The following is a 17,805-nucleotide window of genomic DNA, read 5'->3' as shown; positions in this document are numbered from 1 at the left end:
GTAACGTAGTGGGGAACGCTTGATAGTTGATATTGTGTCTTAAGTGTTTGTTTATACGATATAAGATAGCATGTAAGAGGATGGTTTTATCTTAGAGGAGGTGGAAAACTATGCATTTAATGTTTGCTTTGTTTATATTTTATTAAAGTATTGGTGCTTAAGTTAATTTCCATTTTAAGGACAAATACCAATCCATATTTTCTGTACTTATAAATGCGCAAGTAATTGTCTCTCTGTTCGTTACGCGTTCACATCTGAACCACTGAATTGATTTCGTAGAAATTTGGTATGGAGATAGTTTTAATATCCTATGAAGGACATAGAATACTTTTTATCCCGGAAAAGCTTTGACGTTGGTGGAGGCGCGTGCAAAGGCTAGTCCTAAATGAATTACGAGTGTTTTTCTAATAGAAACATTGTCATAACTTCAATAATCAATATTCGCCGTAATACAGTCCCTGGACCAATGAAAATCTATATTAATATTTAAAATACTAGATCTTATTATATGCCATGAAAACATAAATTTAAAAGCAAAGTATTTGATAACTTTTCGGGAGATCTAACTCGTAAATGGACTTTGTCGGACGCTATATATCTGACAAAGTTCTGAACCAACTAAATATTAGATTATACAAAATACAATTATCTTATTATAATATAAAAAATACGAAAGTGTGTGCAAATGTTTGTTAGACGTAAATTAATAAACAGCTGAACGGATTTTAATTAAATTTGGCATACGGGTAGACCATGTCCTAGAGCAACACAAAGCCGAATTTGTATTCCAATAATTTTCTCCCATGAGTATTTATAGAATTATTTAATCTCTTTTAAAGTAGATCGAGATGGCGATATAGAGACTCAAAGAGCCGCTACAGTGTTTTACGAACTTTTGTAGTGGGAAAAGCATTTTTATACGGATGAAGTCGCGAACAACACCATGTGTAATATGAAATGATGTAGTGCTCATAGTTCCGTAAACGTTACAGATCTTTTAAGATTTTAAAGGACTACAGTGTACTTCTCCGAACTAAAAGCACACATTCTAATGCAAAACAGAGTTTATTCGAACGATCCCAAATCCATACAGCAGTTTCGGTGTTTCAATAAACGTTCAAAGATCTTCAAAAGCATTTATTAGTCAAATTAATCGAGATTTATTTCCAAATTATATTTTTTTTGGTAAACAAGTCAATATCCGTTTCATTTCACTATAAACAATAGATAACAAAATAAAGAAGTAATACAATACTTCCAAAATCGCCTTTCATCCATTGTAATAACTTCCAAACTTGAATACCGTCATTAATATCAGTTTTAGAATATCCCAGTATTGGGCACTGGTCTCTTCTGTTACCGCGTGGGTAGGCTTTGGCCACCACGCTGGATTAGTGCGATTTGCCAGATTTCACACGCCTTTGAAATAAGTCTGCAGATTCTCTGCAGGGTTTCATTTACTAACGCAGTGTCAAAGTGATCCTGTATAAATTACTGCTAGGTACGGGCTCCTGTTGTGATTTGTTGATTAGAATACGCACCGAAGTCACATCTCAACAATGTAGGTCACATCGAAATTGATGTTTGTATGGGGGGTAGTCTCCAAGATAAAGACGAAGTTCACAACCTAGTTACTATTCTGCATCTGTCTATATCTAAACAAAATAGCGCTGCTCTGCGTGTCAACTTTTAGGGGCTGCGCAAACGCTGTTTCGTTATTTTGTAAAACATCACTATGAAGCTGACAGTTGATGAAGTTACTAAAACATCTTTTACTGAACACAACAGAATTTATCAGCAACAAGCCGACATCGTATGCGCGATGACTTAAGCATTTAAAAGTCGTATTGCTGTTAATTTAGAAAATAGATTAAGCTAATTCGTACACGCCTCGGCAGCTAATAAATAATGACTATAATTTAATTTGGTTAGTGGAAAATTCCATGGAGTCACGTTTAGTCACTTCATAATTAGTTTTATGACGTTAGCGTTTAGCATTGTTACGATACTGTTGGCTTGATAAACAAAGTACTCATTAATGTAGACCTGTGTAGTGTACTGAATATACGCATACGTACGTGACTTGGTTGAGACTTTTATCATATAGTGTGGGTGTATTATTTATACCAATACAATACACACACACTATATACTAAAATATATTGGAGATACCAGATAGATATATTTTTACATAAAAAGAAATAGATCACAACAAACTTAGTCCAACTAAAGGGAAACTCATTCCTAAGAACGAATTCTAAGCGACTTAATGTGTGTTTGTATTTATTTTATTTTATGTAGGAAAACAAACAGCACAGGTATTTGTAAGAATGCTTTCTCTCTCTCTCTTTCTGTGTGTGCAGGTATTTTTGTATATTGGTATTTTTTTATTGGATTATATTATGTTGTTGACGGGTTAATCACCACGCCTATCCAAAAAAACTTGCACCCCCATACTTATGTCTTCCGAAGCACCGCATTGCGCTCGTCACTTTGAAAAATCAAATTATATTAAATACTTACACTAGCTATTATATATTTAACATCAAAACATAATATGTGCACGCTGATGCGTGACTGCAGGAATAGATAATGACGCAATATTTAACCAGACTCCCGTACGCGTCCCAACCTAATATATAAAAATAACGAAGGCTGTAGGGCGTTTTCCATTTATTACCAACACAATGAAAAACCTCTAAACACTATATCAGACCAGAGTAATAAATACGTAAAAACTAATGATTTTTTCATAAAAACAATCTAGATTTTTTGTAAACTAGTATTGAATTAAATTAAATCAATGTTGATCATAAGCATAATTTGATTAAAAGTATATAAGTTAATGAGTGTATCTTGTTCCTTTTGTTGATAGGGATCATAAAAAAAATCAAAATAAGACTAAATAAAAAAAATAACAACTCAGATTTGATGCAGAACAAAATATTTTTTACGCGCCTTACCAATCAAGTTACGCAGCATTCTAATAAGAAAGCCAAACACCCTTCGACATTCGTAGAAACATTAAAAGCTCATTTATCAAAATAGGTCCCAAGGTCCTGAAGACAATAAGCAAAGGATCAAGAAGGGCGCCCGCCGAGATTATTAGCAGATTATCGGGACTCCAAGAAAATGAATGCCCAAATAAGAAAAATAGAGAGGGACTATGGACCTTTTATCTTTTCTAAAGATATATTCTTACTAAGTAGGTACACAAAGGAAAGCTTTTGTAAACAAGCTCCAATATATCATTATTTATTTATTCATGAGTCTTCGCTGGAAATTCATATCACTCGACCCTCACCATGGCCCTTTATCAATAAAATAACTCTAAATAACAATCGAAACACATTATAAACGCATTCATTTAAAAACTTGACGACATACCTTAAATCACATCACATAAATTTTTTTCCAACAATCCAAACATGAAAAAAGTTTGTGGCACGGTGCGAAGTTGTTCCTGTTAATCAATTACTACTTTATTTTGACGTGAGGGTGTCGGGGCGGTGCGGGGCGGCGGGGGCGACGCGGCAATCGCGGACAGGCGCGGACCGAGCAGAGGCGCGAGCTGATCGCCTGGCGGGCGCCGCGGCGCTGACTGCGGGGAGTCCGACTCGAGTCGCCGCGCCGCTCGACGCGCACGCGCCCGCGTTACAACTCCCATCACCGCAAATTTTTCTCATTGCCCGTTCGAAGTAAATTGCAAAACCGCCGACCGCCCGTTGAAGGTACGAAACGCGGGGGATTCTCAGGCAATGTAATCACCAGAACAACAAGGCGGGATAACGAGGCCCGCCTTTTTCTTATAAACGACTGTAATTCACACTCAACTTAATCTTATAATCGTGGAATTAGCATAAAGTACGAATTTCCCCTAATTAAATTCCTGGTTGGTAGTGGCTGCATAATTTCATAGTTGGGGCAATCGCTTGCAGCCATTGCTGAGTACGGAGGCACATTAATTACTACAAATTCCTTGTTTACATTATAAGAACTCGTTCCTCGCGGGTGTAATTAATAATGTTGTCATTAGGTTGCCGGGTCACGGAATAAACGGCGTTCGTGAAACTAAGGTTGTTTTTTGAATAAATGTTTGCAAATATGCACCAGTTGGTGACTTCAATTAATTTCGTAAAGTGACGCGTGTAGACCGCCGTAGCGTTTATAAACCGCTATCCTTTTATCTAGATTAGACATGCCCTTTGTACTGGCTGCTGTGGGGTTTGTGGCGACTGTTCCTTTCTGATTAGTTCAGTTTACGCATTGTTACCGTTTCATACTTCTCCTTTTATATTATGGCTTCCACCGTTTACTTATCGGTGATTTTTCTAATGGCGAGTAATAAAAGCAAGTACAAAAAGAGACAAAAAAATAGTTCGCCATTTTGCTTCATACTCCTTACTAATTTTCTGTTTTTGAGGTTATAAATGAAGTTTTTAAAGTGTATTTTTAACGTGAGTATTTCTAAATTTATAGGTAAAACGTTTCTGAAAATTCGTCCAGGCGTTATGTGACGCACCAACGAATTAACTTAAGTTTTATTCTACATAATATAGATAAATACTAAAATGTTCAAATTAACTTTTTATTCATGCTCAAAGTTAATGTGTATTTTGTGTGGATATGTTATTGCAAAAGTTTATCCAACTGCTATAACAGCTATGTTGATCGTTTAAAACAGAGACTAGTTTGAAATGTTACTAAAATGATATATAGCATTCAATACAACTGTTAAGTAAAAATCACAAGCTTTATCCGACTCTTTGATTCAATACGATTTTTTGCTGGTTGTAGGATATATTTTATGTCCGCCCGGATAGCAACCACCGTACACAAGGTTTCAAAACCCTCCATAGCTACCCACATAAGTGTTTTGCGTTCCAAGATCAGCCTGTAATACAGTTCCAACAGACATAATTATGTGAACTACCGAAGGGTAATCATCTTTCATCAGTCTACAATCACTCTACTTCCCATCAGGTGCAGTGGAATAGCTTTGGCATGCCTGTATAAGAAAAGACTCCAAAGCTAAATGAGATTTTTCAAAGGTTAATGTAGGGAACAATACGCTTGCCTGATGATAACCATCAAGAATGCACATACAAATTAACGGATGACACCGCAATGCGCTGTCACTCTGAGAATACGAAATATGTAGTATCATTACGTCCTGTAATTAACCTAGCTACACGATTTTCATATTGAAACAATAGGAGGTGTAATCTCACATAGGAATATATGTATGACAGACAAAATTATGTTATAAAATTGCGAGTGTATATTCTCATTTGTTGACCAGGGAACGATTTGCAAGTTAGCTGAAAATAGATAAATGTTTAAAAGAAAGAAAATCCTTCCTTCTCTTTTTCTACACCCGATATAACTGCAGTTTGAAACGAAATTGTCCATTAGTGAACTGGATTGCAAAGAAAAACGAGAATATATTATCCTCACAAAATTTAATATGTTCACGAAGTATTTCGGTGATTTTGAAACATGAGTTGAAAAGTGTCTGACGAATGCTTTCATCATTTCTTTGTTGAGAAATTTACATCACATTACTTCAACTTTTGAAAAAATATGTATAGAAAAATAAATTGAAATAAAAACGAATGGAAATATTGTTGTTAAAAACATACTGCAATGTGATTCGCATGAATAATATTCAACAATATGTTGACAATATCATTGTGTGATCGGTGGCGTCATTCCCAATATGCATTTTGTACCTACGTCTCACTATAAGAAGGCAATAATTACACTCAATACAATACTTTATGCCTTCTGTGTTTAAGTCGATATAAGAAACGTGACAATGAGCTATTACTTTTGAGACAGTGGTACTATTCCAGTTCTGGTCTATTCATACAGAGAAATAATTAAAAATCACAACTGCACCGATTAACCTATTACATTGAAAAAAGCTATTAATAAAGTTATTTTTAATAGCCTGTTATGCAAACAGCGCTAATGTTCCGGCAACGTAACGCTCATAAAAGAGTGATAAAAATGAGGCCGCATCGCAAGCATTTTAATACTCGCTATCATGAATAGTACAAATATTTTAGGAGCGGAAGTTCGTCACGTAGGAGCACCCCTCGGGGTTCGGGAAATACCTTCGCGTCCTCGTCTCCGATATGAAATGCTCCTGACAATGATGCTAGAAACAATTACAGATGTTTTTTTGTATAAACGATGACTACAAAAATTAGTGTCAGTCGTCTGAACAGCGAAATGTATGATTGAGTTGACTTTTTAAATTTCAATGTGATTTAAAAAAATCAGGTTAGTCAAATTGTAAGGAGGTGTAATAGACTGCCTCGGTGGCGTAGTTGTACTGCATGCGCGGTACGGCAGCGCTTTGCGGTCCTGGGTTCGAATCCCGGGTCGGGCAAAAGTGATATTTGGGTTTTTCTGCTCAGTATCAGCCCGGAGTCTGGAATTTGTGCCCGATATGGCGATAGGCTCGCCTCCTATCACATCATGGGACGGAACACACTTGGCGAAAAGTGGGTGCCCTGGTTGCGCCTCTGCATACCCCTTCGGGGATAAAATGCGTGATGTTGTGTGTGTGTGTGCAATAGAGTAGGTGAAGAAGAATTATTGAGGAATGGAGAATCGATTGAGCCATCGGAAGTATTAAATTAGTAATAGTAGCAATACAATACAAGCAATGCGCAAAGTCTGTTCATATATTAGATTTTATAAATGTAATTGTATCTGCACGAGCTTTTCCCACTCTGGCAGTATGTTCGAGATCTTTACCGGCAATTAAACCTAATAATATGATTGTATTTCTGTATTTTCGCTGTTACGAAATATAGTACATGCCTAAATTCTTAGCGCATCTAGGTTCTCTAAACCAACGTCATTTCACGTATTACGTCTCATTGTCACGAAATACATTTATAGGTGGGATTTTAACGGTGTCACCACTTTCGGCAAGGGCTGTTCACCCATCACGATCGATATTGTTCCGCCAGGGACTTTTAAAGTGATGCGTTTTTTCCTGTTTGTCACTTGAATCTTTTCGTATAAATGGTTATTATGCGATGTCTACGTAAAACTTAAGTTCGAATTGAATACATTATTGTATCATTAGTATATTGTTAAAAACAAACAGCTGCACAGCACGCCTTTATTCCAAGAGATTAGGCAGATTTGCAATCCAGGCATCGACTTTTCGCCAAGTGTGTTCTGTTCAATCATGAGATTGGGGCGGGCATTTCGCCATATCGGACGCGAATTTTAGACCTCTGAGCAGACAAATCCTATATTACTTTGGCCGACCTAGGACTTGAACACGTGTTACCTATAAGCGGTGTAGTACCCTGCACGCAACACACCTACGCCTCCGATGTCTGGATATAAAAATAAAATAATAACCTGTCTAACCAACATGATTAGCATCGTTATGATACAAGAATGTGTTTATTGTTCTAGTCTCTTCATTTTACGCCCATTTCATTCAGTTTCGTCCTCCCAAATATCTTCTTAGAAATTAGTCGACACTATAGAATATAGTATGTAGTCTACAGCAGTCTCTCGTGTTGAATTTATTTCTCTATTCTGACATTCTATAAATAAAACTAGTTTTCAGATTTTATCGCAGTTTTGATATTATAATTTTCTTCCGGCGTTTCGAAGACTTTGCAGGCTTGTTAGTCACGGGGGTACTGAGGTGTTGGTCACCCGAAAAGTCAGTTACAATGTCTACAGGGTCTATATTTTACAATTATACATTTATTTTTAAAACTAGTTTTCGTTCGATGCCTAACGTTCGAGTAAACATAAAATATCATTATTCTAAGATTCTTCTAATTAATTTTTTTCCATATCTATACCGTAGCCAGTACCCTTAAATCTTGTAGATACTTTAATTATCTACTAGCTTTTGCTCGCGGCTTCGCCCGCGTGACGAAGTATTCCGGCATACTTTTTTTCCGACTTACTTGATATCAATCATTATATTATAACCAAATTACAGTAAATCATTATAAATTGTAGTCTCTGTGTTATTCTAATGTATAATCAATATTAATATAAATTTTTAGTAGTTTTTTCTTAAAAGAGGAACAAACTTGCATACATGCATACATACATACATACGTACTTACATCCATTCATCCATCCTCACAAATTTTCGCATTTATAATATCTGTAGGATATTTTAAATTTACTTTGATTTAACGATAACCTAAAACAACTAACCTAACAATACGATTTTTCATGGCCATTCTATTTGTAATTTGTATGCCAATGAACGAGACTTTAATAATAGTTTTTGCCATGCATTTTAAATCACATTTTATCGAGACAAGGAGGAAAGGCAAGTTTGTTGCAGATCACTGTGAGCTGTACTCCAGAATTTCAGAGCTTAAAGCGCTTGCAACTTCGCTCAAACTGACGAGTTAAAGCAACTCTTAATTAGTTCTACTTTTAGTAATGCCGTTTGGATACATTGTAAAATAACTACGTATACACTAATGTGGTTTAAAGTTAAACATTCTTGAAATTTTACTAAGTTTTTATGAACTGACTGCCTCGTTGACATGTTCTATTACGGTACGACTGTAGCGCCGAGGTTTCGGGTTCGATCTCTGGGTGGGACAGTCATATTTCGTATTTCAAATCGGTATCAGCCTGGAGTCTGGAATGTATGGTCGATATAGCGATAGGCTCGCCCGTTATCACATCATGGGATGCAATACATATAGCGGAAAGTGGGTCCAACAGTTCAATCTTTACCTACGCATCGATAAAAGGGATGTGTGTGTGTTTGTGAAAGCTATCACCAGTTTTGCTATGTACAATAAATTACAAATACGTAGTTGATGCTGGCAAAATTATTTCCCTTAATTCTAATAAGTGGACTACAAACTTCCATAATCCATTCCTATTTTTTTCGTTCCACTTCTAATTAAGTATTTAAGACACATATAAATTATGTAATATCTAATTCCATATGCGTTTTTAAGTTTTGAACTACACATAAACAGTATTCCAATCTTTGTCCAAATTCTATAATCTTGATCATGGAATAAATTCTGTAGTCGATCCCCTGTTTTTCCATCCCTCTTTCATCTTTCGAAACCTGCGTTCATATCCTTAATCAAGGCGTGTTATGTTTAATCCTAATTTAAAATTTAAATCAGGTTAGTAATAATTAATTGTTGATCCTCACACTAATTATTAATGAAGAATAAGGTTTGTTTTTCATTGTCATTAGTGTAGTTAAGTTAGCCTACGTGGAATGAATTATAATTTATGATAAAATATGATCATATAATAGACTAGTAAATAAAAAATACTTATAAAACATGCTATTTAAATGATTGTGTTACTAAGTAACAGGAAAGACACTAAAATACAGGAAATTAAATAGTTTGCAAAAAATGACGTTCTTCGAAGTACTACGCTGGTGGTAGGATATATTTTATATCCGCCCGGATAGCCACTCCCGTACACAAGGTGTTAAAACCCGCCATAGTGGCCCACATAAGTATGTCGCGATCCGGGATCAGCCTGTGTATATCTGGTTCCAACAGGCCGGCATAATTGTATCGACTGCCGTGGGGTAATCATTTCTCGTCAGTCGATATTCTATTGGACCCCATTCCACTTACCATCAGGGGCATTGGGGATATTATGCCGTGTACATATAAGAAAAAAGTTAAAGAAATTTCTGGCTGGTCAATGCAATATTTTTTCACGACCATTATCAGACGAAGAATTAAGACCTAAAGTTGTTAATTCAAAAAGTTTATAATTAATCGTTTCTTTTTGTCATATTTTTCTTTAGAATTCCCTTTGATCTATTTAAGAACGTAAATTGCTTTTATTTCTACCAAAATAGAGGTTGCTTTAAGTTTCAACTGAGCATTGAACTGTCTTATATTAAAATATCTTATTGTCTGTCGGTTTATTTCTTGTGCGAAACATCTGTAGAAGTCGATGACTGTTTCATTGTGAGCAATAAATAGTAAAACTAATTTACTGTTTAAAGTAAGCACTGTGTCTTTTGTGTTAAAAAATTGTTTCAATCCAAATTCATAGAAACCTTTTGTATTTCCATTGTACATGGTGGTGTACTGGTGGTAGGTCCCTCATATGTAAGAGTCCGCCTAGAAAGGTACCACCGCAGCGTCTATATCTGCGACCAAGCAGTAGTGTGTAGTCACTATTTTGTTCCAATTTGAAGGTAACTGTAACCAGTGTAACTACTGGACATAATAAGACTTAACATCTAAAGTCTTAAGATGGCGACTGGCGAGCGCAATGGAATACCAAACAATACTTTGTAACTCAAATTGTTGGATTGTGTTTCTACTGTTTATGGGCAGTCTTATCGCTTATCATCAAGTGAACGGCAAGCTAGTCTCGTATTTAAAAGTGGTCGAAATTCGAACATAATTACTTTTTGAATTTTACGTCTAAGGTGGAAAAATAAATGTTTCTTTTTTATTGGTAACATTAAAATTCATTTTTACCAAACAAAACAAAAAATAACGATCTACAAACAAAGGAGAATAGAGTATTTTACTGTATCATCTCTATTTATATTTATTCATACTTGTTTTTGTGGCTACGTTCATGTTCTTGTTTTGCAACGACGTATAACTAGCGTTTAACACTCTGTAATATATATACTGTCCCTCTGCGGGGCACGTACCTCCTCGACTACTGAGAGAAATTAAATTTTAATCCACCACACTGGCCTTGTGCGTAATGGTAGGCTTCACACATCCGCAAAATTCCTATAGAGAACTTATCAGATATGCAGGTTTCCTCACAATATTTTCCTTCACCGTTAAAAGCAAGCTATGATTTACAAAGAATACGTGACAAAACTTTAGAAAAGTTAAAGGTGCGTGTCCTTAGGTTTCGAACCTGCGAACATCCGTCTCGGCTGCCTGTTTCACTCCCAACTAGGCTATAGCCGCTTCCACATGAAGAGCTGATGTCTTCATCATCGAGGGCCTTATTATTATTTAATAATAAATAATAATATCAGCCCTGTATTATATACTTGCCCACTGCTGAGCACGGGCCTCCTCTACTACTGAGAGGGATTAGGCCTTAGTCCACCACGCTGGCCTAGTGCGGATTGGTAGACTTCACACACCTTCGAAATTCCTATAGGGAACTTCTCAGATGTGCAGGTTTCCTCACGATGTTTTCCTTCACCGTTAAAGCGAACGATAAATTCACAAAGAATACACACATGATTTTTTTAAAAAGTCAGAGGTGTGTGCCCTTGGGATTTGAACCTGCGGACATTCGTCTCGGCATTATTATTTGCTGATATGAATATTAAAATTATTAGTACCTTACTTGGGCATTGACACTGGAATGATTGCGTCAAGACTATCTGCCACTAAAACACCCAAAAGAAATACTCATCACGCCATTCTATCCGAAGGGATAGGCAGTGGTACAACCAAGGCATCCATTTTTTGTCAAGGGTTTTTGTTTTTTCATACGATAAGAGGCGAGTTTATCGCCGTATCGGGACCAAATGCCAGACTCCGGGCTGATACTGAGCAGAAAACCCAATAACATCATATAACAAATCAAACATAATTTATTTTTCGACTAATTTCCATCCCAAACAAACCTACGCACAAAATCTAGTTCATAATAATATGATAGTTTAATTTCATAATAAAATTTCTGGAATTTGTAATAAGGTGACGATGATTATATCGCGGGGTTCGAGGACAAACGAGGGTCTTATTTATGAAGGTCCCTACACCATCTAATAAAATACCCAAATCTGTAAATACTTTGCGACAGTAAATTTCATCAGATTAATCTTTTATCTAGAGAATTAATACTAGACCTTCTACCTATTAGCCTTTTGTTTTACTAAACGTTTATAGTTTATTATAATATACATGAGGTTTCAAAGCGTATTATACTTTTCAAATATGGTGAAGGGTGTACAAGTGCAGTAAAGTTGATAGCAGAAGTAATACGAGTAAAGTAGTAAAAGTGCAAATTTCTCGTCACGACAGTATTCAATCAATACAGTGAACTACACAGTTAACACATACACATAAGTTAGAAGGAGAGAGTGAGAGCAGAAGTCAAGATAGCGAAGTAAAGATTATAATGCAAAGAAGTAAGTGCAGATTTCTAAAGCGATAGAACTAAGAGTTAACAATTAAGCGGCACACGTGTAACGTCTAGCGATACCGTTATCACTCGTCGCTAGCTATTATGCGTGTACGCATACAGCGGTCAACCAAGGACGGACCTAAACTGACGTCATACGCCAGGTAGTTGATGCGAACAATAGAGTGTCAATCGTTTAAACTATAAAAATAAGATCGGATTATGTATTAAAATCTTTTTTTATATTATTTTGTATTTCTCTGTATGTTATTTTTTTATCACTTTTTCTTTATTGTAGTCTTATTTAAGATAGTTTGTGTATAATATTTTGCTGTTATTTTTATTTGTGTACTATATTAATATAAGTGGAGACATATGTCACCTACAAAAGTATAATCTTTATATTAAAGCAAAGTAAATTTCGAGAGTCATGAAAGGATATGGTTTATAAAACTGTGCTGTGGAGGACGAGGCTACCTATTTTTTTTTTTTAGGGAATAGCTTACCTGACTCTATTTTTTAAATTTATTATTCCTTCCTAACCGAATTTCGGCCACGGCGGCCAATCTCAACGGAGATCAGCCAAGTACGCAGGACATACATATGGTGCACAAGTGTGTGCGCAATACACAGGTGCACTCTCTGTTGCTTTACTCTCATAATCCGGTGAGGCAATCCGACATGACCGGAGATAGACGAGGCGTAGGCCCAACGGCTTTACGTGCTTTCCGAGGCACGAGGTTATCACACCGCCAACTTTCTGACTCCGAGCTACGACTGAGTATTTTTTTGAGATGGAAAATCTTAGTCACAATTATTTTGTCCTGACCCGGGATTCGAACCCAGGACCTCAGCACGGTAGTTGTACTCGTACGTGTACAAGGCCGTCAGCCTGCCTGTCGACCGTTACTGATTCAGTGCCCAATAGTCAAATCAAGGCGATGGCAGAATAACATGCTAATAGACTTATCCACGGTGCAGTTATCTTAATGGTCGTTTCAATTGCGCTCTAAAATTACGGTTTAAATTATGTGATTTCCTGAATTCAAGTGACTCGGAGTAATAAATGTTCGATAAAGATCAATGTAGTTCGGAACATTTGAGAGTAAAGGAATTTTGTCGAACGAAATTGAACATTGTTAAATCTGTTTTGAAATTTTTTGTAAACATAAAGTTCCTTATAAATAGCTTAATTTTTAAAGATTTTTTTTGGAATTTCTGAGGTTTAAATTAAATATATCAATTGAATTAAAACTATGTTACAGATTTTATCACAGTTTTTATATGATTATTTTTTCCCGACTTTTCGAAGACTTTGTGACCACGAAGGCTTTTATGGTCACGGGTCCATATTTCAATGTCTAACATTCGCGTAAACATAAGAAATCATTATAAAATTTACCAAGTAATAAGTGTTTAAAACATGCTCATTCTGATTTTCAAATTAAAATAATAAGAACTTTGTAGGATCTCAAATGTATTAGGTATCACAAAATTACAACATGAAAAAAAAAACTTGACAACATCACTTAAACTATATTTAATAATAAGTGTGTATTTGTTTACATTAATGTCAAAATGCACGAATACTTATGAAGATTTATATGAGATTAACTTGTTTTATTTATCTTCTCATGTGCATTTAGAATACGAACTAAAGAACTCATTCGTTTTTATGTTTTAAGAGCCTTCGTCGCAGAAGTTTTGAATTTATGCCATAATAAAACTAAATTGTTTTCTTTAATTTGCATATTCCATCTTTGTTTTCGTCATCTAATATCGTTGGATAAAAAAAGATTATGTTTTAAAATTATTACCAGCGGTATGCCCAAATGGACTTAACATCTTTAGGCGATACATTTTCAAACAAAATGTCTACTATTACCAGCTGCATGCCCAAATAGACTTAACCCTTTTAGGTGATGAATCACAAACAATATCTCAATGTACATTTTGTATAGTAAATAATCAAATTGTGTGCCAAATTGCATATTCCTGAGGTGTTGGTTACATTTATCCTGGTACGGAAAAATGTTATCGTAATTCACATAATATTCTACGTGAAGTTTAACTATATTTTAAATTTAAACAAACTTTAAATATATCTGATAATAATCAATTTAATTGTAATGTTTAGATCCAGCGAGGTGTATCTGTGATATTTTCCTTTAAGGAGTTATTGTGATGGTTGTGTAAAAAAAAATTATAAGCCTCCAAGTACCCACTTGACGTGGTGACAAATGGAGTTGGGTCTCGGAAAGTATCGATTGGGGAGACATGAATATCCCTCGCCAACCGACACAATTATGCTGGCCTGTTTGACGTAGGATATACACCGGTGGGTTCCGGACCGTGACACACTTACGAGGTCACTATATCCCGTTTTACAACTTGCTTACGATGGTTGGTACTCGGGAGAATACAAACATCCTACCACCAACAGCTTCCCCAAAATTGTCACTATAAATATTTAATACTGGTCCAATATGGGATGGTGAGATGGCTCGATATTGGCAAGGTATACCACCTGCAGATGCAATTTTAGTCCACAACATGGAATTTGAGGAAAATAGTTCTTAAAAGACTGAATATCTACCAACCCAATATGAACCAGGGACAATTTAATTGGAAATTATAATGTAGTTTATCCTTGGCATAACCGAATTATTACATTGAATTATTTCTCGAGATAACGTAGTGTTCATGAAATAATTATTGCAATTAATAATTGTTTAAAGTAGCGGCTAGATAATTATCAAGCTATTATTTTGTTACTCCTAATATTGTGTTTTATCAGGGCCATTATTCGTAGGCCATTTAATATCGACGGTTGAAAGACCTATTGACTTATCGATATTTTTTCCTTTTTTTTAACTATGTTAAAAAAACATAGAAATAAATGGCGATTTTAAATATGTATGCAACTTAGTGTCGTCAAAATGCCACTTAAGTCAATTACACTTTCAAACGTCGATATAATTGCTTACGTAAACATTTATATTTGATTACAATTATTGGAAATATTGTGACGTAGACTTGTAAGAAAAATTCAACAGTGGTCGTCGATAAAATGTGGATGATAGCGGGAATAGACGCACATCATGTAGGAGTATTGCTACGAAATAATTTATTGTAATCCAATAAAAGCATTTTGATGACGTCCACAATTGTAATATGATCAAGCGGTCTAGAAGCCGCGTTGGATAAGAGAATTGTTAGATTTCACATCCAGCTACGAATACCATTAAAAATCATTAACTAAGCTGAATTAGCCGAGCCGATAGCCTATTTGGTTGTGTAACGGACTGCCGAGACGAATGTCCGCAGGTTCAAATGCCGAATGCACATACCTCTGAATTTACAAAAAATATGTGTGTATTATTTCTGAATTATCGCTTGCTTTATTGGCTAAGGAAAACATCGCGAAGAAACCTGCATACTAGATAAGTTCTGTGTAGGAATTTCGAGGGCGTATAAAGTCTACCAATCCGCACTAGGCCAGCGTGGTAGACTAAGGCCTTATCCCTCTCAGTAGCAGACGAGGTCCGTGCCCAACAGTGGGACAGTATATAATACAGGGCTTATATTATTATTATAAGCAGAGTTAATCTGATAAGCAATAAACCTGACTCCTGCTTCGTAAGCTGAGTTGATTATAAGGTACTTAATCCAATCGTTTCTTGCTCCAAAGCCAAATATTTTATTCTGGATTAATATATTAAATGTGTTCAACGTAATTAAATTATGTCAAGTCGATACCGTGTGTATTTTCAATCCTGAAATTTCTCGGAAGCAATGCCATCTTCTGTCAAATTAGGTAAAATGATGTCGACATAAAGTAGGCCGAGGAGACAACGCGTTGAATATTAAAGATGTTTCATTTTATAATGCTTACGGAAATGAAATTGAATAAGTAATTCGAGTTTTCACACTCCCGTTTTATATTCACGATAAACGTAATGAACGTTACGGAAATTTTGTAAAAAACACGCTGTAAACATTGGAACATTGGAATTAAACAGAGATATTGAAGAAAATAGTAGACCGAAACTGGTGGAAAATAAAATACTTCATATAATTTATTATATGTCAAAAATTTTACCAAGTTTTGGACTAAAAAATGTGTGTGATGGTCGTAATTTATATCTGGTACTATAATATATTGGTGACCTATCATATCATGAACTAGAAGTTTAATAGTTACATCTCTATCTACATAATTTTTCAGCTTCTTCAGGACTTCTTAAATTTACAAAGAAACTATTTAAACTGTGACACGAATTCACTGTTTGTCAATGAAATCGTACTAATGTTATAAATGCGAAGGTTTGTGAGGATGTATGTATGTATATAATATGTTGTTCAATTGTTCAAAATAATTGTTTCACTGTTCTTCTTTCAAGAAAAACCTACTGCACGGTTTTTGATGAAACATTACGGTAATATTGGCTATACATCAGAATAACACATAGGCTACAATTTATAATGATTTTGTGTAATTTGGTTCAAAAAGTCGGAAAAAATTGCTATCTTGGCGTAGGCTGCGTAAACCTTGGAGTTAGACAAAGATGATGTAGGATTGTTTGTCTTAAATAGTTCTAAATAAAAGTCCGGGAAAGCATATAGCTACCTTTTGTGTGGAAGCCATTATGACGAAAATAGTGAGCCATAAATATAATTAAATTGGATACTATTTTACAATTCACATTTTATCAAACGCTTATCAAAATAAATACATTTATCGCTTCAAATATTTAATGTAGATAAACTTTGTCATTTTTTATTTAGTTTGTATGTTATCGATTTTCTCAAAATCTACTGGACGGATTTTTATAAAGTTTCGTATGGAGATAGTTGGCCTTGGAAAAGTCATAGGCTACTTTCTATCTCGGGAAAATATATAGCGGGACTTTTATCCCGGAGAACTCCTTTAGGCAGGCGAAACCGCAAGCAAAAGTTAGTCTAATATAAATAAACAATTTATTTATTTATTTATTATACACAGGAACATCAACAGTTTACACATACAATTAATATTAGTTCAGTTTTCTTAGTATAGTATTGTTCTTATGTGCTTACCAAATAAAGATGTACCAACATTCACAAATACACTTATTACGAACAGACATAATAGTATGACACTGAAAATTTCTGCTTATGTAATCAAGGTAATATGGTTAACAAATTTAAAAATTAATATAAACTATAAAAGAAACAACATATATAAGCAATTCAAGAACTTGGTTAGCATAAAGCAATAAACATACCAAATACCATTTCAATAACAAATTTATCAAGGTTTCATTTGTTATACGTGCTGGACAAAGTGGCCCCACCGCTCCTGATGGTAAGTGTGGTAAGTGGAGTTTGGTCTAATAGAATGTCTACTAACGAGAGATGATTACCCCTCGGCAGTCGACACAATTATGCCGGATTGTTGGAACCGAATGTACACAGGCTGATCCCGGAACGCGACACACTTACGTGGGCCACTATTGTGGGGATTAACACCTTGTGTACGGTGGTCGCTATCCGGACGGATTTAAAATATATCCTTACACCAGAAAATTATGTGATGAATGATTTTAAAATTTTCTTGCATTTGATATAGATATTTTGTATAATAATATATGCGTGGTTAGTTCCAAAATAGATTTATGTTGTGTTCGTTTTTTTACTAATTGC

At 35.2% G+C, this 17,805-nt stretch overlaps 1 protein-coding gene across 1 annotated transcript in view; it reads right to left on the bottom strand.

Moving 5' to 3' along the window:
* The window catches only part of LOC115451076 (zwei Ig domain protein zig-8), a 58,333-nt gene extending 54,718 nt beyond the window's left edge, over positions 1-3,615 (bottom strand). Inside the window, exon 1 of the mRNA XM_030179271.2 lies at positions 3,388-3,615. The gene's annotated coding sequence lies outside the window, so the exon portion shown is untranslated. The remainder of the gene's footprint in view (positions 1-3,387) is intronic.
* Positions 3,616-17,805: the final 14,190 nt, after the last annotated feature.

Source organism: Manduca sexta, chromosome 24, assembly GCF_014839805.1.
Source record: "Manduca sexta isolate Smith_Timp_Sample1 chromosome 24, JHU_Msex_v1.0, whole genome shotgun sequence".
Classification (NCBI taxonomy): Eukaryota; Metazoa; Arthropoda; class Insecta; order Lepidoptera; family Sphingidae; genus Manduca; species Manduca sexta.
The sequence above is the reverse complement of the archived record's forward strand: the minus strand, read 5'-3'. Positions and strand labels throughout refer to the sequence as shown.